The 24,698-nt window shown below is 40.2% G+C and overlaps 1 protein-coding gene across 7 annotated transcripts in view; it reads left to right on the top strand.

The window, feature by feature from the left end:
• The window catches only part of NCALD (neurocalcin delta), a 371,302-nt gene that overhangs the window by 174,429 nt on the left and 172,175 nt on the right, over positions 1–24,698 (top strand). For all 7 annotated transcript variants that reach the window (XM_073893058.1, XM_073893059.1, XM_073893055.1 and 4 more), the window contains one exon: positions 19,801–19,849. The gene's annotated coding sequence lies outside the window, so the exon portion shown is untranslated. The remainder of the gene's footprint in view (positions 1–19,800; positions 19,850–24,698) is intronic.

Raw genomic sequence — 24,698 nt, 5'->3', positions numbered from 1 at the left:
TGCCTTGACTTTGGGAGAAGCAGGGACTCAGGGTGGAGGGGATGGATCTCTTGGTTCCTACGGCAGATGCCTGAAGGCCGGTCTAAAGCTGAACAAACAGATCCCAGAAGTTCCCAGGCCTCACTATAGCTTGAGAATTAGGACACATATCCATTGTGGAAACCTAACATTGGGAAAGACCAAGAGAACTGAAGTCGGGGAGAGTTAAATGACTTAAGATCGTTTATTTATTTGTTTAAGAAACATTTGCTGAGGACCAGTCACCAGGGGAAGTGTTAAAATATGATATGAATAATGTGCTTTAGGAGTCACCAGTTCTAGCATGCTGTAGTCATGCCAGTGGCAGGCCCGGGAGCCTTTTCAAACCTAGATGCTTCCAGATCAAGCTGGGAAACACTATCAAAGCCCCAGTGGAGGGAGGTAGGAGTTTGGGGTTTGCACTCAGTCTTGTGACCTGAGTCCAGCTGCCATATGTCCACAGGGCATGGCCTTGCCTCTGAATCCTTGCATCTGTGCCCACTCCTTATGTGCTTTGGCCTAAACTTGCTGAGGATGCTCTAGTCCTCTTTTTCAACATTCTGCCTGGAGACCTCCTGGCAGACTTAAAGCTTTGAGTTCATTAGGTATATTTTCTATCTTCCAAGTTACCATAGGTTACAATTATACCAAATGTTTTGCATTATAAAACATGGGGCACCATTTTTTCATCTTTTATAGTATTTTCCTCATTTCTTAGCCTCTCAAAATATGTATATTGCCATACGTAAATATATTAGTGTATTTATCCGTATGACCACCTGTGACCTGTTCCAAAGGCAAATCCTTTACTTTTGTTAGGGCAGTGTTCCAGTTGTACAGACCTAGTGCATCTCAGTCAGCTATGCTGTGCAACACATAACCACAAAATATCGATGGCATATCATAGCAACAAGCCCTTGCTTCTAGATCAGCTGGGCTTGGTTAGGCATGGATCCAGGCTGTAGGCTTAGATCAGATCTGTTATGTATGTCTTTCATTCTTCTTGGACCAGCAGTTCCTGGGGGCAGAGTCTTCCCACGGCCACGTCAGAGCTGCAACAGGGACATGTGGAAGTACACAATGTCTTTCAAGGCCTAGGCTCAGAACCTCCTGCGTTGGCCAAACATAACATCAGTGAGGCAGAGATGTATATTCTGTTTCTAGTGTTGCACCTGCAAAATCACACACCAAAGAGAGGGATGAGGAATTGTGAAGATAATGAAATCTATAATATACATTTATCCTGCTGCATAAGGAGGATATCTGGGGATCCACTGGTCTCTTAAGGAGACTTCCAATTAATCCTCTTGCTTTTAGTCCCAACATCATCTTCTTCCAGAAATACCTGGTCCTTGCCAGTTCCTGGGCCATTTGGGGATTATGTAAATCTGGTTGCCTCTTGTCTTTCCCACTACCGCCTTAGGATTCATATTTTCAGGTTTGTTGAGTCAGTTACCGCTTGCCCATCTGCTTTCCAGCTTCCAAAATTTCATTGCTTTTGTTTCTTTTCATATTTTCTTTGTCCTTGTGGGTTTATGCCTATAATAAAATCCTTTTAGTGTCATTTTTGTGGGGCTTGGGGAGAGAGTAAAGCTAAATGCATGTATTCAATCCATCATCATTCCCACCTGGCTCTTCCCTGACACCTTAATGATCAGCCTCCTTTCCCTCTTCAGCTGCTCTGGCTTTCATTATGCGCTGCTGAGAGGCTCTTGTTGCCCGGGGACCCAGTGGAGGAACTCTGAGGAAGTGCCTGACAGGGTGGTGACTCACTTCGCAGTCTGGCTGGTTGTTGGAACGTGATGTGAGCTGCAGAATAACCCTTTCTGACTCAGTGTTGTGTCCATAAACACAGATGCATTTGAAGAAGTCATCTAGCTCTGCAGAGTTCTGAATATACAACATCACTATTTTTGATCTGAACCTGAGACATAGGACTCATTCAGTTGAACCCACACACATGCACACATGTGTAATAACAAGCTGGATTTTCTTATACTAAGTGCCATGCCCTCTTTTAAGCACTTTATAAATATTAAGTCATGTAATCCTCAGAACGACTCTATGAAGTGGGTTCTATAGATGTTATTGTCACCATTTTAAAATGAGAGAAACTGAGGCCCAAAGAAGTTAAGTAAGTTGTTAAAGGTTGTGTCATTTACGAGTGGAGCCAGGACCTACCTACAGGCAGCCTGGCTCAGAAGTCGGCCTGGTAGCTGCCATATGAACTCAGGTGTGGAACGGCCTCCATGTATACCTCTCGTTCTCTCTAGACAGTCTTTTCTGGGCTCTTTTTCCTTTGATAAGCCACTAAATGGTCTTCAGTGTTCTCCCTCAGGCTCTATTCTTATCTCACTACCCTCTCCCTGAACAATTGCTATAGCCATGGCTTTAATTACCATCTGTATCTAAAGAGTTCCATCCTTAGGTCCAGCCAGATCACTGTCTTGGTGCCCAGAGGGGTTTATTCAACTACTTACTAAGTGTCTTCATACGGATACCTTGAAATCACCTCTAACTTCATAGCTAAAATTTCATTCAAAATTTTTCCTTCTCGTCCAGTAAACTTGCTCTTTCTCAGTCTGGCAGCACCATTCACCTAGATGGGCAGGTGAGAGGCATGGGTCATCCTTGAGAGGCATGGGTCACCTCTTCATTCACCTTCTGTGTCCATCCAGTCCACCCTACGTCCTGCCAATTCACTCATTCAAGTTCAGCTCAAGTTCAACCATGTCTGAGGCTTTGTAAGTTGAGTAAGTATTCTAGTCCAGGCCAGCATTGTCTCCCACGTGGATTGGTGCCACGTCTTCCCTAAACAGTGCCTCCCCTCCATTCTTGGAACCCTCTAGTCCTTATCTCAATTGAGTTAGTATGATCTTTCCAAAACATAAACTTAATCATGTATTTTCTTGCTTAGAACTCTTCAAGGGACTCATGGTAACCTTAAGATAAAGGCCAACACCTTTAACTGGACTTCCAGGTGTGGTCATGACCCAGCCAAATGCAACAGCTTCAGCCTCATCCCCCATCTCTTTTTCTTACATCCCTTCCTATAGCCATAGGGACCTTTAGTCAGCATCCCTATGCACCTCTCTCTCACCCCAGTACCTTTGCACATGAAGCTGTTTCTTTTGCCTAGAATAGTCCCAATCCCTCACCCACTGCAGCTTTCCGTTCAGCTACAAATCCTTTAAGTAATTAAAGTGACAATTTTCTTGAGAAAGCTTTCTTTGACTTTTCTAGTCTTTATTAAGTGTCTTATAAGTATCCTATGTAACACTTACTATAATTTTTTGCAATTGCTTGCTAATTATCTGTCTTTCTGGCCGCACTAGAAATCCCTTAAAGGCAAGGGCCATGTAGGTTGAGCTCATTACTATATCACCTGAGACAAGCATAATGTCTTGCACATAATAGGAACTCAGTAATTATTAATTGAATATTACATGAGTGTTGTATAAAAACATCAAAGGTTGTAAATTGCCCATTCCCAAAATAAGACCCCCAAAATTCAATGTTCTTTTGTTCCTAATGGAGTATCACATAAGAAGACAAACTGAAGACATATCTTTACTAGTAGTTATCCAGGACATTGGGAAACAAAAGAAAGTAAGAGGAGGACTTTCCTCCTCTTTTTTTCCTCAGAAGTTTTGACCTCCGCAGGGCGCCAGGGTGGCTCAGTTGGTTAAGCCCTGACTCTTGGTTTTGGCTCAGGTCGTGATCTCAGGGTCCTGGGATTGAGCCCTACATTAGGCTCCCCACTCAGCAGGAAATCTGCTTGAGATTCTCTCCCTCACCCTCTGCCCCTCCCCCCCACTCATGCACTCTCTCTCAAATAAATAAATAAATCTTAAAAAAAAAGTTTTGACACCCCATTAACTCAGATCACTCATACCCCGAGAGAAGCAATGCAGTTTTGAGGAGACGATAGTGGATAAGGTGGAACAGCTTCTGAGAGGTGCTATTCTAAATGCTTTGTGCCCTCAGAAAAAGGGGAATGATGAGAACTTTTCCCCAAATTGAACAAAGGAGGTGACTGGCACCGCTTTTGGCCTCATTTCATACTTCCTCAAATACTAAAATTCTTACCTCTCCAGAGGCACGTTCTGCGGTGACAGGAAATTTCGGAAGCGGAGATTGAGGGCAGTGTCTGGACTGACCTGGCCACCATAATACTTGTCCTCCACATAACATACTTATCAAAACCCAGCCTCATCTGTTCTCTGTAGCAAAAGGAGGTGTTGGAGGTGACATGGCTTTGCCCTATGAGCCCAGGCATTTTTACCTAAACATGCTTATGTCACAGTCTTCTCCATATTCACTTTTTATGAGTCTCTTCATCCATAAGATGGGTAGTTTGGCCAATAGCAGCTCCAGTCATTAGAGTCAGTCTTCTAAATCAGACTTCCTATTTTTCTCTTAGCTTCCAATTTTCCTTTGAGTACTTGTCAAGGTTTGTAATTATAAGCTGATTTACATGATTATCTGTTTACTGTCTGCTCCATGACTACATCAAACCCTGCCTTCCCTACTTCCCTGACCACTGTAAAATCCATGAGGGCAAAGACTGTGTGTATTTTGTTTGCCACTTGATCCCCAGAGCCTTGCATGATGCCTGACACATAGTAGAGGCTCAGTAAATGCTTGTATAAAAAAAAAATCACTGGTTGAACAAACATCACAATGAGGAAAGGCTTGTAGGTGATACCCTGACTCCCCCATAGATTACTGAGGCTCTCCAGAGTCTTCACAGTTCACCTCCAGTGAAAGGATTTATTCAACAGAGGAGCAGGGAAGAGGAAAGAGCCTCTTCGCAGACTTCGTTCCACTCATTCTTGTCTTATTGCTCTCTATTTTGTGTTCTTCCACAAATCAGCTCCAATGGGAAGAAAAGGCTCCCAGGCTGGGATTTGAAAGGTACTTTAATGAAGAGATTGTTTATAGATATGTGGGCAGGAGCAGAGGGGCCCAAGTCCCTGAAGCAGCCAGGGACAACAAAAGGAAGAATCCCTCTTGAGCCTGAAGCCAGAGCTGGCAAGCACTGGAGGTACAGAAAGAGCCATTGACAGGGACTTAACTTGCACAAGGACAGAGTCACTGCCAGAAGCATGATGCAAGGCAGGGAGGGAAAAGGGAAGACATGCCCCCCAACTCTTTCTCCTCGTACCCTTTGATCTCCTGCTATGTCTCCAATTGGCACAGCTCCACAGGAAGCCAGAGAGCAAGGGATCTCGGGCGGTGCAATCTGTAGAGATCAGCCTCCTGCGGCATAGAAGGGTAGAGGACAGATCTGGATGGGAGCAGCAGGAAAGCCAGCCATGTGCCATTATTGTCTGTAAGAGAGTCTTTCTTTAAATGGGAAGACACTGCTTGTGGCCAACTTCATTCTGCTCCCTGTTGTTTCTTGACATTAGTTTACTCATCGGTCTTTCTGCTTTTTTGTCACTCTGTGCTCTACTATTTTTTATATGTCTTGCATTTAAACTCTTCCAGAAAAAAATCTGATGGGTCACTCTCTAGTACCCATAGGGCAGCCTATAAAACCTGCTTTTGGGTCACACACTTGTCTCTGGTTCAATTAGCTACAAGGCAGGCTGGTCCTATGGTGAAAAACCTCTCCAAAAAGGTTGTGGATAGTAGACTTGTCAGAGGAAATGGTCTGACTGGAAGCCACCTTGCATGTCCAATACATTGTCACCCCCCACTTGCACCCCAAGGTGACCATCCTCCCTTATGAAGGATAATAATATCAATGTCCAGTTGCTGAGAGACTAATGCTCACTATGAGAGTCTACTAACACAGGACAAGTTGCCTCTGTCAATTGGATTCACTGGATGTGCCTAGCACTGATGTCTCTTCTTGTGTGATGCATCTTCAGCTTCCTCCTCTGACAGCTGTCATGTCCCAGATGTTATGTCCAGAGTCTGGTTCACGAGCTGATGTTGTTCTGCTTCTAATCAGAATACCCATATTCATTTGTCTTCATAAAAAGTAAAAGACTCTGTCAGTGAGGTTCCTGATAAAAGGAACAGGGCATGATGCTTTTTATTCATAATCAGCTCTGCAAAACCTCCTGCAAATAGGAAATGATTGTTTTCTGGCATTTTGGATTATGTTGAAAGTTGAATTTGCAAAAAATGACAAGGAGCTGTTGCTTGGTAAAGTTTCAGGATAGCCACCTTGATTGGTAGCAGGGATGCTCTACTTTCCCAGTGCCCATTTCTCTCTGGTGTGGTGTCTCTTCTGAGTCACCCCCTTCAAGAACAGATCAGTGGGGGCAAGCCCAGAGTAGTCACTGAGCCATTCCAGACCACTTCTCAATGTCAGAACTCTCCACGATGGGTGGCTTTCCACACATACCCTTCTCTCCTGAGAACAACTTTTCCCTTTCTCTCCATCTTATGAAATTCTCATCCTTCAGTCTCAGCTCAGATGGCTCTCTTCATGAGATAGAACTTGGGAGGGCAGGCTCTGTAGTCAGACCACTTACACTTTCTATCTAGAACAGCCATTCATCAGTTGGACCTTAATTTCTTTATCTGTAACTATGGGATGGTAATTGGGTGAGACCATGTATATTAGTGGTTATGCATGTCGGCAGCAGAGCCAGACTGTCTGGTTTCAAATGGTGGCTTCACCACTTCCTATTTATATGACCTTGAGAAAATTAATGAACCCTTCAGTGCCTCAGCTTCTCCATCTGGAAAATGGAGGTCATAAGATCTGTACAGACTTGCTGTGAGGATTAAATGAATGTATTGAAGAAAAAGCCTTTAGAGCAATGCCTCAAACATGTTGAATGAATGCTGTACTTTACTATTTTCTATCTCATTGAATTGTAAGGATTAAGTTAGGTAAAACATATAAAGCATAGGAATCATTCCTGACCCAAAGTCAGCTTTCAGTAAATGTTGGTGGTAGTTGTTATGTTGCATTTTTCTTATTATTCTCCAACATGCCAGAGAGAGGTTGTCCATCTCTTGTGTTCCTATAGTATATAAATCATACCTCTAATAGCATTTTTCACACTATCCTTGTTTGGATTTTGTCTTTCATGTTGTACTATGTGGTCCTTACAGGCAAGCATAAGTAATATATGTTTGAAATTGCTTAATATGAAAAATTGCTATACCTTGATAAGGTTTTTGTTGCTAAGCTTGTCAGGATTGAAACTGGTAGCTTGTCAGTGAAATTCTTTGATTAGCAAGAGGCCAGCAGCAAATGAGTTGACTTTGGTTTGGGTGCATCTGCCTCTCCTCATCAGCTCATAGGGTTTACCAAGTACATAGTCTGAACACGAATTCTAGTGCTGAGAGTGGGTCTTTCCCTATTCTTCAGGTACGGGATATGTAGTGTTTGAAATGAATGGTGTTAAGTGAGACGTGGGGGCCTCTCCTTTTCACTCCCCTTTGTGTAAAGCATTTGCTTGCTTTCAAAGGTAGTTGTCATACCCTTGACTCAAACTGGAATTCTACCACCACAAAGCGTGTGCTGTGAAGACAGCCATATCCAAAAGATGACTCATTCAGGTGATGGCTAACTACATTCCCTCCCCAAGCTTATGACTTGAGATGTCTGGGGATAAAAGAAAAAGAAAATAAATAACGATTTATCACTTCCTGTTTTGGGCCTTCCTGACATAAAAAGAAATATATCTTGAAATGGTTTGGCCTGTGCTTGTGATATATTAATGACTGTAAAAGAATTGACATCAAACAATGATTTACTTCAGAAATCACTGTAGTTAGCGAAATGATGCTTTCAGTTAACACTCCATGTCAAGCTGTCATCCCTACTTGCTGGTAAACATCTTTGCAGGTACATGCACATGACAAGGGCACCATGAAATGCCCATTGTGAGCTCTTGTTTGTCATATCAGTTGGAAGGATGCACAGATGCTATTTTTGCAATCTGGTTCATAAGTTTATGTTATATATCAGAATAATCATAAACATTAGTTCATATAGATAGTAAATGAATGAATATTTCTGCTAAAAGAGAAGCATAGACTACCTTTGAGGCTTAAAATGTTTTATAGCCTACACTACAGAGGGGAATTTATCCAGTAGAATTTCTCCTTTCTATTTGTTATTTCAGACTGGATTAAAATCTTAAATGTGTTGGCTTTGTTTGTTGGTAAAAAGTTGGTACTTCTCGTCTTAAAAACACATTTGTAAACAGCCTTAATTTAATCGTAAAATATGTATAGCTTTGGTGGTGGGTTCTATTCAGAAGCCTCTGGGTGCATCCAAATGCATTCTCTGTGGCAGTGGCGGATTTAGCCGTTCTGTGTGATGTGCCTTTAACTTCCAGACAATTCAGCTTGTGTGTTCTCCATTCAGCCACCAACCAATTAGCTTCTGTACAGTTTATCCAGTATGTTGTGATGCTTTATAATATCTTTTGTCCAAACCTTCAGCTTGTCTCATTCTGGGTTTGGGTCGTCTGTTGGCCTATCAGCTGTGGTCATCGTACTGTGTTTGCTCTCTGAGTTTCCCCAAACCAGCTGTGCATACTGCTGTCTGTCTGGGCTCTGGGGGACCAAAGGCTGTCATACTGAAGGTTAAACAGATGCTGGAGCTCCATCTAGATTCTATTATTTGGTGCTAATTTTTGGTATGTTTGTGTATGGTTTGTATTTTTAATTTCCTATATATTATGATATTTTGAAACCTTAAAAACCTTTCTGGCTGGGGAGACACTGCCCCTCCCCGGGCTAGCCAATTCTTAGAGATAGCAAAGGACTCAGGGGCAGCATGCCTTTGAAAAGAAAACTAACCAATCCAGAGCCATACCTCCTCCATCTGGCTCATTCACACCAAGCTGACATTTCCATGCCCTCACTCACGCCAGGGCCCAGTACCAGGCAATGAGAGACCACCACTATAGCCCCAAACCCTCTGGAGTTATTCAAACTAGCCAGTGTTAAACTATTTCCTCTGCCCTGCCTTGCCTTTTCCATGGAAGCCCCAGTAAAGACTGTGGCCTAGACTTTCCCCTCCTCTTGTTTTCTTCCTCCTGACCACCCTGAGGCTTCCCCCTACCATGGCCCTGTATGACAGGTGTGCCTCCTGTCTCCAGGACCTGTGACTATAAAAAACTTTTGTCTTTCTGAACCTCTCCTGTGTCTCCCCTTATGGCCGCACTGACTGACCATCACACAAAACTGCACAGAACAATTTGCTTTTCCACCAGTCGTGTCCACATTTGAGGGAGCCATGTTGGAGTCAGTTACAATAGTCCATGCTTTTGCTTCCATATACACTTCCTATGACTGATGATGGATCACTGATTGTTATATATATCTTCACACAAGGGTGCCACTGAATGTCCTCAGTTCATTTCAGTGCTTATCTTGTCTTAGTGTCAGGAGGTTCTCCTTAATATCTAACCCAATTCCTTCCTGTTGCTACCCAAGGCAACTGATTTTCCTGTGTCTCTGCCTTAATATATCATTTTCTAGAAGTATTTGCGATTCATTTCAACATGCCAACTCCAGAGCATTCTTCTAGGTACTCTTCCTCTCAAAATTGCAAATGCAACAAAATCTGCTAGGCTCAAGATGTCAATAAGTGTTCAAAGAGCACAACTTCAACCTTGAAAAGAATATTAAATGATAAAAAATGGCACTAAGTGCATGCTGACTACCACTCTCCTAGAAGCTCCACTTTTGCACTGAGTTGACTCCCAGAGAATTGGGTCTTTTTTTTTTTTTTTTTTTTTTTAACAATATGATGAGGAAAGCACTCATGGGCTTTATAGTAAGACTGCCCTAGGATCATGTTGGCCACTGTCACTTACTACCTGTCTGATCTTTTTTTTTTTAATTTTTTTATTGTTAGGTTAATCACCATACATTACATCATTAGTTCTTGATGTAGTGTTCCATGATTCATTGTTTGTGCATAACACCCAGTGCTCCACGCAGAATGTGTCCTCCTTAATACCCATTACCAGGCTAACCCATCCCCTCACCCCCCCTACCTGTCTGATCTTAAGGCCACTGTTTCACATCTCTGAATCTCGGTTTCAGCATCAGTAAAATGGGGATAATGGTAGCCGCCTCATGGTATTGTCATGAGGATCAAATGACATTATCAAATGGAAAATACTTCCCAAGGGTAGCCATTCCACAGTGTTGGTTTCTCTCTGCCAGGTTTGTTAATGCCATGTGCCCATAATGCTATATAGTGATAAGTACACTCAATTTAATTTTTACCAAACCACATTCATTAAATCAGAATTTGTAGCTGTTTAGACCAGGTTGAGCAGAAGTTTATTTATTTTTTTACTAAGAAGAGGGATTTGCTCAGCAAATTTTCTGTCAACTGGAATGGCGCTAAGGAGAAAAGTTAAGCTACTTACAGCTTTTAAAAATTCCTACTTGCAGTAAAGAGAAAGAATTAAAAACAACCATTATCTAAGTCATTGAAAGGGTTGGGGAGACAACCTATTTAGTAATCCTTGCCACTGATTCGAGCGCAATTAGTTTCTGTGTGACTTACAAAGGCATGCCTCATTAAAACTAGTCTGTATTTCAGACATCTCATCAATTAAGATGTGTTTCCCTTTAATTTGAATCTGTGAGTTTCTCTGACACTGCAAAAATGGAACATTGAGTTCAGGTAAAGAGCTATCCATCCCTCACCAAAACTGTGGGAAAGACCTTTATTCACTTATGGTAATTTACATTACATTACACTTATGCTAATTATTCCTGCACTCCTATTTCTTAACCCTTCATTAATTCATAGAACGTTTATTGACAGCCAGTCAATGACCTGGCACTCAATTACAGAAGAATTTTTCTCCTGGCATTGGGGAAAGAGAGAAAGCTTGCCTTCTTTAATAGTGAAAATGTGCTTTTTTCCTCTATGTGCCAATCTTGATCGGATCCCAAAACTGATAGATACCAGGTTTAACAATATGTTTAATAACGACATCCATGCACATTTTACTCCATCCTTTGAATGAATAAGAACAAGGCAAGAGTTAATTATATGACATCCAGAAGTGAATACAGGGATGATCTAGCCCTCAGGCAAGGCCAGATAGACATTGGTGATCACCAGGTAATTACCGGGGATCTGTGAGGTCATGTGCCTCTGTTCCGTGTAGGTTAAAAGTCTGACCTCAACTTCAGGCTTAAGGAATAGGTCGTTGTCATTATTAAGACATTTTCAGGATGCAGTTACTTACTGCATGTTTCTATTGCTACTTGCAAATTGTTACCATTATTTCTTTGCTTGTTCAGTGTTATTAAGAAATAATTAGAAATGACAGGACTGAGTTGGATCATGTTGTTTGCCTGCCCATCCTGATGTTACGATTTTGATCTTTTATTAACAAGATTCTCTAAATATGTGTAACTTGGAAGCTCCCAAAACCTTTTGTCAAGGTCATCAGTGACCTCTTGATGATTACTTTTCAGTACTCATCCTACTGGACTTTGCAACAGCATTTGACATGACTAACCGTTCCTTTTTTCTTGTTCTTTATTTTCCTCAATCATTTTAATTATTTGAATTCTGTTGTAAACTTTAAACTCTTTATTTTTATACTAGATCCATCAAAATCTTATCCTGCCACTTGGTTTCATGAAAGAACATTTTAATGTCATTCTTGAGCAAAATCTTTTATTTTTGTGTTTACTGCTATTAAGTAAATATAATCCTTTCTTCCTGCATCAGTGCTCAAAGAATGTTTGCCGAATTTGGGATGACCATGGAAACTGGGTTTTGAAATAGTCCTTTATCTCCTACTTTATCATTATAATGTAGTTGTCTGAAATTCTTCACCTGTTTCTATTTTTTTTTTACCTTGTAGTTTTTATAAAATTTTGTGCAACTATTATTGATTTTGCTTCTTTGATTGGAAATCCACTCCTTTGGCCTAAGCATCTTTAACTCTTCCCCCCCCCCCCCCATTTCTCTTGTTCATATGCATCCAGATCTTCTTCATTCTCCTTGGGATCTTTAGTTTGAGACTTCTTTTACAAGTTTTTTTATATATAGTCTCTTTACTTCTAAAATGTTTTTCTTCTTTCTAGCCAGCTTGCCCCTCTGTTCTTGTGATACTTGCACTTACTTTAGCTTTGTCTTAAGTTTGAGGAGAAAGATCCAAGTTGATTCTTATCTTCTCGTTGTGTATTTAAATCTTATCTCTTCATTTTAGTGGCAGCCTGTAAAGCCTATTTTTGTCTCCAAAGTTTAAAAACCTGACAAGTAGGCATGGTTCTCATTCCCTTGTCCACCAAGATACTTGAAAGTGCAGTCTCAACATGGTGTTTCCATTTCTTTACTGAGCCCTTTGCAATCCGGTTTGTACTCTCCTTGTCTAATGTACCTGCTCTGAGAAAACTCATTTCTGGTTTTCTCTTGACCCTTTTAGTACTCATCTCACTCAACTCCCTCCTTCCCGAAGCCTTCTACCCTCTTGGATTCCATGACACCATTTCCTCTTGACTTCCCTCCAGATCCTTTTGGTCTTTTTTGGACTTATTTGTGGGCTTCTTTTCCTTTGCCTTCTCGTTAACCCTTACTCGTCTCCAGGGTTCTGTCCTTGCTCCTCTGTTCTTGTCACTATGCATAATCTTCTGGGGGAACTCATCCACTCATATTGATTTAACTACCCCCCCCCCGACCAGGACTTTGTGCTATTTCCTCTACCATGAATGCTCCCCTGCTTTCTCTCCCTCCTACTCATCCCTTAAATGAGTTTTTACTCCTTCAGGAAAGTTTTCTTCAGTCCATCCTTTGGACTAACCGTCCCCTCTCCTGTGCCCCCAGAGTACACTTGTTGACACCATTATCACATCACACATTACATTGTGATGAAATTATCTGTAATCTCCTTAAGGTCAGGAACTATGACTATTTTTGTAACCCTGTGCCCAATATGGAATTCAGGAGCTTTCTTTGAGGCTTGCTTCTCTCTGAATGAGATATGATCCTTTTCATGACCTAGCTGAGATTGTATTTCAGCTCAAGGTTAATTTTTAAAAATTATATTCTAGATCACATTTTCTCTTAACTTTCTATGGTATCTCTGATAGGCCTATGATTTGCAAACTAAATCCCCTTGATCCACTTCCTAGTTCAATCAAGGTCACTATCATGTATTTACATGGTCTAGCTATGGTTTGACTTTAACCATTGCCTATATGCTGATGACTCCAAACTCCTTTTCAGCAGCGCTTACTGCTGTCCTAAATTGTTTCTGCCCATCCTACCCCTTGCATGCAAGCATTTCCTATCCTTATGGTACAGAGTTTCTGGTGCCTTGAAGTCTCTAACACCCAGGGCAATTGTTCAGGGTTGATGAGGAGAGAACTACTCCCAAAGCCCTCATTTGGATGTAGTGTGTAGTTTTGGAGGGGAGCAAAAGTGGGTGCTGGTGAGGTCAGCATAGAAAAGAAGTGTCAGAGTGAGAAGGTGGTTGTTTCAGTTTCATATGGCTGCTGTAACAAAATGCCACAAACTTAGACTAAAACAACACAAAGTTATTCTCTTACAGTTCTGAGGGCAGAAGCCTGAAATTAGTTTCAGTGGACTAAAGTCAAAAGGTCACCATAGCTGGTTTCTTCTGGAGGCTCTGAGGGGAGAATCCATTTCCTTTCCATTTTTAGCTTCTAGAAGCTTCCAGCATTCCTTGGCTTCTGGCTGCATCATTCCAATCTCTGCTTCCACTGCCTTCTGCCTTAACTCTGACACTCCTGCCTCCTTATGACTACATTGGGCCCATCTGGATAATCCAGGATAATCTCCCCATCTTAAGGTCCTTAATTTAATCATATTGGCTCTGTCCCATTTGCCCCCACACACTGGTACCAATGAAGGATGGTTCGGATGCTGCTATTTTGATCTCTGTCTTGGGGAGATAGTGTAGAGCCAAGACTTTATAAAGCTCCAGTGGGATGAATGATGCTAATTCATCCTACTGCACTGTTTCCATTGTGTTCCATGAGGGAGATAGCACATTTTGATGAATCTGGATCTGAAGACCCACCCTCTCCTGACTTACTAAACAAGAAGCATGGGCCATTTTCTGCTTCCTATTTGGCGTGATGAGGGAGGAAGAGGACTCTCTGATCATGGGGATAAAGCAGACGTGGAGGAGGGGAAAGCACAGGCCAGATGCACTGTGAGCTCAGAAGCTCAGAACCCTACCATTTAGCCCACATGGCCAAACGTTCTTGTAAGATTTTAAGGAGAAGGAACTTTTGACTATAATTGGTTAAGAGCACTGTCTCTCCACTGTGACTGCATTTACCCTCATGTGTTAAAACAGTGGCATAGCCAGAGGCAACTTTGGGATCAGTCTAAGAGGAAGCTGAATTGGGGATACATTTTGTTTAAGTTTAATTAGATGTATTTATATGATTTACAGTCACTTCCATGTATACATGTATCTGGTGGTTAATTAATAAAAATATGCAATTATACTAAGGTCTTTTTCAGACTTTGGAACCACCTGTCCCAGGCACCTGTTTTAGCAGTTCTCACTAGGAAATTCTCCTTAATTCTTTACATGGCATAGGAAAAAAAAAAAAATCATAACACAATTCAGAATGTCAGAATCCTGAATTATAAGCACGGACGCTAGTGCCACTACCCTTAACTCTACCCATTCCCTAAGGATACCCATCTCCACCTAATCCCTAACCCTAACTCACCTAACCTGACCATGACACCAGTGGCATTTCTAGTTGTTTATCACACACTCAAAATTGTGTTTCCCAGGAGGACAGCGGGGAGCTGTTAAGACTGTGGTCTTTAGAGTCAAGTGCTGGCTCAGCCACTTGGTATAGAGTGGGGAGCTTGGCTCGGTTTTAAAATGGGAATAGGTACTCATGGAGATGGTTGTAAAGATTAAAGTGGATAACTTCTATAAAGAGCTTCGCTCAGTACCTGCATATGGTTAATGCTCAATAAAAATTCTTTACTCTGAGCCTTTCCAAACCACATTCATCTTTTAATCAGCTCCTGTGGTCACAGAGTGCTTTGAATGTAATCATCAGAAATAAACGGAGACTACCAGAGCCAGGAAAAAAAAAAGTTTATTGGAAGGATATTAATAGCTAAAATTGCTGAGGAAGAGCTGACCAAACAGGTTTTGGGGAAGACAGGAACCTGGGCATTGGGGGTCTCAGAAGCCAGAACACGGAAACCATCCTTTCTGAGATGCTGCTTCCCCTCATAGCTGCCTTAGCTTCTCATTCTTGTCCAGGTGTAAATGCCCAGGAAGGAGAACCAGCTGGCCTGGCTTGGTTTGCGTCCTCCCTTGTGGTCAGACGAGTAGATGTTTGGGATCAGCTACCCTATTAAAGCCACGGGGGGCTGGGAGACAGTTCCACGAGGTCAGGACACTGGGCAGACAATACTACCTGTACTCTGTGGACTTATTGCTAGGTGTCCCCGAGGACCTGCCCAGCGAACTTCTCTTGACTGACTTTCAACTTCTTCTTTGTCAAAATGTAATTACCTTTTGTAATAACCTAACATCATTGCCTCCCATCTTTCCAGATAATCATACTTTCTTTTGAATGATTTCTATAATTTACTCAGACATTCATTTATAAATGTTTATTGAACACCTCCTAGTTGTGAAGTCCTGTTCTGGGGGCTGGTTTACCTCAGTGAACCAAAGAAATCCCTTGCCTTCAAGGACTTACTTTCCCGTGGAAGGAGACAGAAAACCAAAATAAACAAATAAATGTATGATGACATCAAGTGATGATGGTGCTAATGACCAAGTGCTAATGAGGAAAACCATCCGAAGGGAAAGGGAAGGAAGAAGGTGTGTGTGCAGGTATTGCTCAGACCAGCTATTCACGTTTATGTGAGTCTGTCATTCAACTGCTCACATTTTGATTATTTTATTGGTTTACTTGTCTTTTATAAGTGACTAGTCAGCTTCTCCCCTCTAGGAGTGAGCATCTTTTTTTTTTTTTAAGATTTTATTTATTTATTTGACAGAGACAGAGACAGCGAGAGCAGGAACACAAGCAGGGGGAGTGGGAGAGGGAGAAGCAGGCTTCCCGCTGAGCAGGGAGCCTGATGTGGGACTCGATCCCAGGACTCTGAAATCATGACCTGAGCTGAAGGCAGCCGCTTAACGACTGAGCCACCCAGGCATCCTAGGAGTGAGCATCTTAAAGCTGAAGTCATATCATTCATTTCTAGCCCCTAGGCCTTGCCTCACGGTGGATGCTCTGTAAATGTTTGTTGAAGGAATAGATAAGCACATAGAATGGCTATTGGATGATTGTATTTTTCTGCTTGTGACCCAGCCTGCCATTCTCCCACACAGGGCATTGCAGATGGCCTGAGGAGAGGGGGTAATTCCATCTGGGCTCTGCCCTTGTAGGCTCTCTATAAATGTTGCTGACTGACCAATTGGCTAGAAAATACATTTGTATAACCTCCATTTATCCAATCTCTCTTCCCTGGAATAAATTTGGTTTCTTCTTGTTATTATTGCTTTTTATTTTGTCATAACATGCTTTCTGAATTTAAGACCAGCTTTAAGAAAGAAATGAAAAAAGTATCCATTCCTCACAACTTGAGTCACAGAACCATGGCATCAGAATGAATCTTAGCAACTGAAAGCAGCTTAGGAAAGCATCTCGCATAAGTGAGTTTGTGCTATGAGGAACAAGGGCAGTAGCAATGATCCTTTAATGGAAACTAGAATCCTATTAAGTCTATTCCCTCCATACCTGATTTCCATATTTACTGAAGTGGAGAGAACTAGATTAATCCTCATTTAAGTACTCAGTCTTAAAGTAGAAAACAAGAGAATAGAATGTTTTAAAATATTTTTATTGAACATTTTCTAAAATAGCTCAGTATTGATTGCATGATGTTTAAAGGTGGACTCCAGCCTAGCAGAATTCATAGCTTTTCACTTTAGACCATGAATGGACTGCCATGGACACAACTCTGGTTGCGATGGTAGCTATGTTTATAAATGATCAACTGTGCTGTGAATATATTTAGCTTATGCTAAATGCCCCTGAGAGGATGAATATCATCTGTTTCTAGTTTAATTGTGTTTTGGAGCATGGCACATTTTTTTTTTCCAGATGAATAAAATATTAAGCCTTTTCCACTTCCTGAGGAAAGTTAGGGTTGGATTCTGATATTCAAATTACTAGACTTATTAAATCATATTAAAATGAAAATGTAAAGAGCTATTTGATTCTATTTACAAGTTCTTGTCACAATATAGTGCTCAGTGAAAATGCTTTGTTTTGGCATCTAAAAACTGGATATCAACACTGAGACCAGAAATCCTTTTATTCATCATTAGCATGAGTGGATGTCATGGCTGATGGATAAGATAGTTAGAAATCCTGGTGTTGGTAGCTAAACGGTATCCTCATACAACACTTAAAACATTTCAAAGCAGTTTTTATCCAAATGTTCTCAGACTTTCATATCATAAACCTTGAAATTTGTATATGCAACCCAAAATACATAAAGTAACTATTTTAAGCACTGACACCATTAAAAAAGGTTTCACTTCAGGCTTCTGAAAAAGCAAATTTGACCACAGCTGTATTTATTTGCTCGTAAACTATAAACTTCCTGATGGAGATCTTAAAGGAGAAGTAAGGGCCAACTTGAAATGGATGTCAGAAAGGGGTTTTAGAGTAATACATGTACTTTTCTGTATAAAGAGGCCTCGTAATGGTAAGCGACTGCTCCAAAGTTAGCCCACTTCCCCCTTACCTCCTTGTTTCCCCGAAGTGATCATTTAAATTAGCAAGGTATGTGTGTAATCTACAAAATTTCCCTTACGTATGTTTCAACGAAAGCTGCTATTATATAAAAATAGATTCTATACCCTGTTCATTATTTACACCTGCATTCCTATCTACATTCACACCCCTCCCTCCCTCCATCATCAACATCTTAGCAATCTCTGAAAACAAGATAGGTAAGACAGGCTGTATTTCAATGTACTCCTGTGGGCAGATAAATGAAAGTTGTCTGGGGGCATAGAGAACAGGCAGAGCGTTTAATACCTTTCATGTGATGCTCTTCTCCTGCTCTCAGCCCATCTGACTGGGATGCCACCAACGAGCTTGGTCTTTAGTGGCCTGTCCACTCTGATACTAATGGAAGCTGTTGGGGTCCTATGTCAGGTCGGCTCTAGTAACTGCTCTTTTACCTACCTTGCCATTTTAATCAAGTATCCTTTGTTGTTGTTGTTTCAGTAAAATCTGAAAGTCTGAAATGGAGTTAACTATATTTTAAAGTGTAAAACACTGTGAATTCACGTTGACTAGATTCCACATCCTAACAATGAAAATCTGTAAAATACCACTTTTCAAGTTGTGATCTGTTTGTATGTCAACAAAGTAACTATGAGATAAAGAAAAGTATATAAAAGCCATTTCATAGATTTTATTTTCCAGTTAAAAAAATCATGCTTGGAAAGTTTACATTTTATTAAGCCAAAATCTCTTCTAAATATCTATATTATTAAAATGTATAGGTTATTATAAGTAAGAAAAACATTAAGAATCTATCTTAGATCAGAATTCTTATATTGCTGGGACTAAAAATAACATAATAACTATTATTTGTGGAACATCCAGAGGTTCAATAACCTGCCTGAGGTCTTTACCACTAAAAACTATTGCCTCTATTCTACGTTCGAAGGGACAAGTTTATTACCTCTTTGGTAAAACTCCTAGTTCTGCTTTAAGTATATTCAGTACTTTTGTTAAATGCTTGGAAGAATATGAGTCCTTGGTATATTGACTGAGATATATTTCTCAATGACTGGTATATCATCGAATACACAGAAATCGGTAGAATGTTACTTTTTTTCTAACATGTCAGTGGAAACACCTTTTCCTTGAATTATGACAATATTTTAAATAAAGGAGACTGTTTAGAAACCCAAACAGTTGCACATTTCTTGATATTTTATAACTGATAAAAGTGATACTTTGATTTTTAAGAAATCAATGATATGAGTTGGGACTTTTTTTCCCTACATATTTCCCAAGAGGGCTTTGACCCTGTTGATAGTTTTGAAACTATATTAGATGGACTAATTAGATTGTCTAGACTGGTGCCCCCAGAGGTACAAAAGGCACTTTTTTTTTCTAGAGACAGGTGGTACATGTCAGAAACAAAATCTGAGAGACCAGCCCCTCTCCCATGTCCATTGGCAAAGGGATTCAATAGATCACACCCCCTCCTTGAAGTCTTCCCAGTCAAACCCACTCAGCTGAACTGAGTTAGCTCCTCACAGGCTAAACCCTTTGATTATTCCTTTCCCCTGAGCTATGAATCTAATCAATACATTATTCCCATTTATTGACCTATTGTATTGTGATTTCTTATTGTTGCATTAAGGCACTGTGTTTGCTAGTTCTTTTTGGAATGCCCCTAACCTTTGGTACATCTGGAAGGTGGCTCATCTGATGCTTGCTCTGACCTGAAAAATGAAGGCCCATATTCTTGGCTATCCCTTCCCTTGAATCCATGTCCTCTTCCAAGGAATTTGTAAATTTCAGGAAGAGGTCAATGCAAGATTCCCCACTGTGTTAGCCTCCGCCTTCTTTTTCTAGCTGAGTCCTTTCTGCGAAACCCATCTCCAACCCACCTGCCCTCCCGTTCCCAAAACGTGTTATTGACAACTAAAGCCAGGTCACGGGACACCTCATAGGGCTCTGCCACTAAATATGTGGGGATAAATAATATTGTAATCCTTGCAGATATTTGCATTCAGCGTGGTTATTTTGCCTGTTTCCTTTCAGATTGTCTCGGCTTGGTCTCTGGGAACCACCCACTAGTGACAGTCATAAGGTAAGTGTACATTTAAAATTTTCTTTCAATCAGCTGTAAATGGAAATATCAGTTTTGTTCAATGATTTTCACAAAAGACAGTTTCAAATATTTTATTTTCAAATATTTTATCAGTGAACAGTGGCGTAACGACTGGGTGTTTCATATACAGGAAAAGATATTAACCTTTACTTTAACATTTGCGAAAAGGATAATAGGAAGATAGGAAATAAAGCAGGCACTGCCTTTTACCCTGGAATATTACCTGTAGCATAAGAAAGTGTATTCGCAGCCCCTGAGTGGAGTGGTTTCATCTCACCATCTTCATCCCATGCAGCTGCCAGAGTCCTCTCAAGGGGCACATTACAACAGCCTCTACCTTCATTTTAAATTGTGCCGTAGCCCAAGAAAGTATCTCAAATGGCATTAAACCAATCAACATCTAGCACAGAATTTAGCAACTAATGGGCACATAATAGGTATTTGCTGGAGAATGAATGTAGGTGGATTCATTAATCCATTAATCTTCTGCTCTGTGAGGTCCTTGCCACTGTGAGGCAATGTGGTATACTGGTTATTCCCCCAATCTGGAGTGAGACGCTTGGGTTCAGTTCCTGGTTCTGCCACTTAACTAGCTGTATGACTTTGGCTACATGTTTAAACCTCTCAGTATCCCAGTTTTTATGGGGCTAATAACACTACCTATCTTGTTGTTGTTAAGAGGTTATTATAAGGATTAAATGAGTTAATATTTGCAAAATGCTTCAAATAACACCTGACATATAGTAATCTTTGTAAAAATGTTTGCTGAATAAATTAAAATACGTGAAGCATATAGGAACATTCCGAGGTCCCATGTCTAGAGATCGAAAAATTGGTTTGGCCTAGAAGCAATGATACTTCAGTAGCAATAACACGCCTACCACCCAAATCTTGGTTTTAATACTATTTTCCAATAAAAGGAACCAGGGCTCCTTGGAACAATGGCTAATTTAGGACTGGGGCAAGAAATATTCATAATGAGCCTGGAGCATCGTATAGTGCCAGAAAGTAAGGTAGTGCTAAAAGAAAAATGAAAAACAAAAACAAAACGATAAACACCTCACAATGGTGTGACATAAAGTGCATCACAAGGATGCGGGAGTCAACTAAAAGTGCTCCCCATCACCAAAGCTGGAACAATTCGAGCAACAAAATAAAGTAGTGGTATAACCTAAAGCATAAAATAAATATCTATTCAGGTATAAATAATTGGATCAGTATATGAAGAGAATAGACAAATCTCCCATGCTGAAGAATTCCAAATACTCCATGTAGATACTCTGCTTACCAGGAGGTAAAGCATGACTCCCCATGGGGGCTGCACACAGTGATTTTCTTCCAAGGAGTACAGTAGGAAAGTGGGGGTGGGGAGAATTACATACCATCGAGAAACCTGACAAACACTACCTCAAGCCAGGTCATCCAGATTAACATCCGCAGTGATATGTCATCTTGATAGCAGGTATCCTTCACAGGATGTGATAAGAATGATGCTTTACCTCTGGTCCTCTTCCCCAAAACACGTATTACCCCACTCTGGTCACGAGAAAAACATAAGACAAATTTCAATATAGGTACATCCTACAAAATACCTGACTACTGTTCCTCGAAACTATCAAGGTCATTATAAATACTGGCCATCACAACCAAGAGAAGCCTAAGGAGATAAGACCACTGTAATGTGGGATCCTGGGTGGGATCCAGGAACAGAAAAACTAAGGGAATCTGAATAAACTATAGAGTTTAGTTAACAATAATATATCAATGTTAGTTCATTAATTGGGAAAAACGTCCCATATTAATGTAAGATGTTAATGATGAAATCTGGGTATGGGATATATGAGAACTCTCCATATACTAATAATTCTGCAAATCTAAAACTGTTTGAAATAAAACATTTATTTCAAAAAATAAGGAAGTGTGCACATTAAAAAAACTGGTTTGGAGGTATACTCTCCATTTTCCAAGTACAAAATAACAGTATTTTGAAAAATGTTGAATTTAACTAATTTATATTTTGAGAATCATACATGGAGAATTATATTCCGCATTAAAGTTTTGAATTGGATAAAGGTGTACACATCTATAAAGCACTCTGCTATATTTCTGCTATCCTCAAATGGAGGAAGAAGATAACAATTGGCAACACAAACCTTTTTTTGCAAGATTTAACAGTTTTGGGGGGCTCAAAGTAGATTATGACTTGTGCATTAGTTATACATTGCAGCATAACAAATTACCACAAATTTAGTGGCTTAAAACAACATATAATTATTATCCCACAGTTTCTTTGGATCAGGAATCTGGATGCACCTTACCTGGGTCCTCTGCTTCGAGAGTCTCATAAGGGTATAATCAAGATGTTGACTATGCTATGGTCCTTTTGGGAGCTTTTTTTCTTCCAAGTTCATGTGGTTGTAGTTGGAATTCAGTTAAGGTTGTAGGACTGGGGTCCCCTGTTTTCTTGCTGGCTGTCACCTGGGTGTTCTCATCTCCTAGGTGTTACTCAACATTTCTACCCATATGGCTGCTTGCCTCTCACAGGCCCTGTCACAACATGATAAGATGACTTCAGAGCCAGGAGAATCTCTTACTCCAGTCTGCTAAGATGGAGACTTGCGTAATGTAATCTTATCAAGGGAGTGACTCTCCCTTGGGCTTTGTTGTATTCTGTTGGCTAGAAGCTAGTCACAGGCTGTGTCTTCCCTCAAGAGGAGAGGATCATACTAGGGCCTGACTCGTTGGGGATCACCTTAGAGCATATCCACTATATCAGCAGAGTTTTGAGACAGATCTGGGCAGCTGGGCATATATGAGCAAACTAAAGAAGAAGAGAACAAACTGGAAATGCTGGCTTCTTGTTTTCAAGCAAACTACAGCTTGAAGAAAATAAATACATTCCACCCCCTGCCCCCCAACAGAATTATGTTTTAAAAAATACTCTTCAACGTTTAAAAATATTCCTCAAAATTATCAAATGAGAGTTCCAATTATTCAAGATGAAGGAGCCAAAAAGATATATTTGGAGGTCATTCATAAATACATCACATTTTCCTAACTAGTGTTTTCCTTTTTATTAGCAGTGAAGAAATTTGGACAAAATTTCAACATTTCTGCATTTTAAGAACTCGCATTATAAAAGTTTAAATAATATCATCTCATTTTCAACATTTCATGACTTAATTTTTTTCTTTTTTGAGACTGTAGTTTTTAATACTTATGTTTTTAAATTCAGTCTACTAATAATTATTAATAGGTTGATAGTTTAGGTAGTAATTTTTACATTTTACGTGATGCTTAAAATTTGTGTATTTTAAATATATTAAATATTCATTTTTGCTGATTTCTTTTTCTGGATTCTGAATCCTTTTCTTATAAAATGTTAAATACAGAAATACTGGTATTGTCATTTTGCTCCAGTATTGCAATCACCAACCCAGATTTTCAGGATCTCAAAAAAAATTTTTTTTTTCTGATTGCTCCTTATAACACCAAGTGTTCCAGAAATCCTAACATTTCGACATTGGAACAACATTTGCCAAGTTGCTGCTTGCATCTGGAAATAAAGCACATGTATCATTTATTAGACCCTGTGTCTAATTGTGGGTTTGTATCATGTGATCACCATATCTGTGCATCCCCACAGAGATTAATACAAACCTATTAGCTGATTGAGCCAGAGACTTTTGCTGCTTATGTCTCAGATATGCAGCCGCCTTGAAGAAAACAGGCAACTTGTGGAAATGAGGCTTATTAGCAACCAAGCTGAAATGAAAAGAAAATGTATATATTGCAATAATTCAATTAAGAAACTCGCAGAAGGAAGGATTTCTTGTGGGTTCCTCCTCTCTCAACCTTTACTTCTTTTTCAAGTCTTTCTACCTATATTTTTTTCTTTTCACTGCTTGGCTCACAAACAAGCCTTGGGCTGTAGCTATTGGTATCTCTTAGGCAAGGTGTACAAAGGGTTGTTATTCAGAATGGTGAGAACATAGTCACCCGTAGCTATTGGTAAAATAACTCATTTAGCATATAAAGGTCAAAGCTTACTTGCTTTCTTCCTTTGGGTTGTTTTCTTGGTGAGAATTAAATAAAGGGATCTTTTTAAAAAAAAAATACCAAATAAGTTAGAGTAAATAGAAGTAACCTTTCCTGCTTGTGAAGGAAGTATTCAGTGAAAACCCAGAAGAAGAGCATTCAGCTTTTGCTGGAAGGTCACAGGATAAAGCCATTCTTTATCAGAGCTGAATTCAGTGGAAGGTCTTGGGATTTGCCAAGGTGGTTGGCCCATGGTGGTCATCAGATCTCTTTCCCTCAGTTTTAGAAGGACTTAGTCTTGCCTTTGCCATCTGTTTTAATATATAAATCTGATACTTTCACCTATTACTGAAATTCTGGATTTATTTATTATGATTGGAACAACCATTAGCTCTTTGCATTTAAAAAGCTGGACTTAATTTTGCATCATGGTGATTAAATCCAAGTTGGATTTCCTTGTTTGGGAGTGCTGAGGTAGCAATTGGTTGTGGCTGACTTGGTCGTCTTTTGGCATAAGCTAGGCTTTCACCGAGTCTTTCAATCTGTCTCTTTATTTGGTACTGATCTTGGGGTCCCATGTACCCTAGTGAAGCTGAAACTGCCTCCTTCCACACTGAGCTCTTCTTTTCCCCAGTTTCCGCTTACACATATATTCCGTGCTTGGTCATTCCTGTGTTGTCTTACACATCCATTGTTTGCTATTGATAATTACCCTCCACAAAAAGACTATAAGCTCTTTGAGGGCAAAGATTCTGCCTTCTTATCTTTTATGCCTCACAAGGCTCAGGGT

The sequence above is a fragment of the Callorhinus ursinus genome, unplaced genomic scaffold, assembly GCF_003265705.2.
Source record: "Callorhinus ursinus isolate GAN/ISIS: 27379988/994484 unplaced genomic scaffold, GSC_fseal_2.0 scaffold5, whole genome shotgun sequence".
Taxonomy (NCBI): domain Eukaryota; kingdom Metazoa; phylum Chordata; class Mammalia; order Carnivora; family Otariidae; genus Callorhinus; species Callorhinus ursinus.
This window is presented reverse-complemented; position numbering and strand designations above follow the sequence as displayed.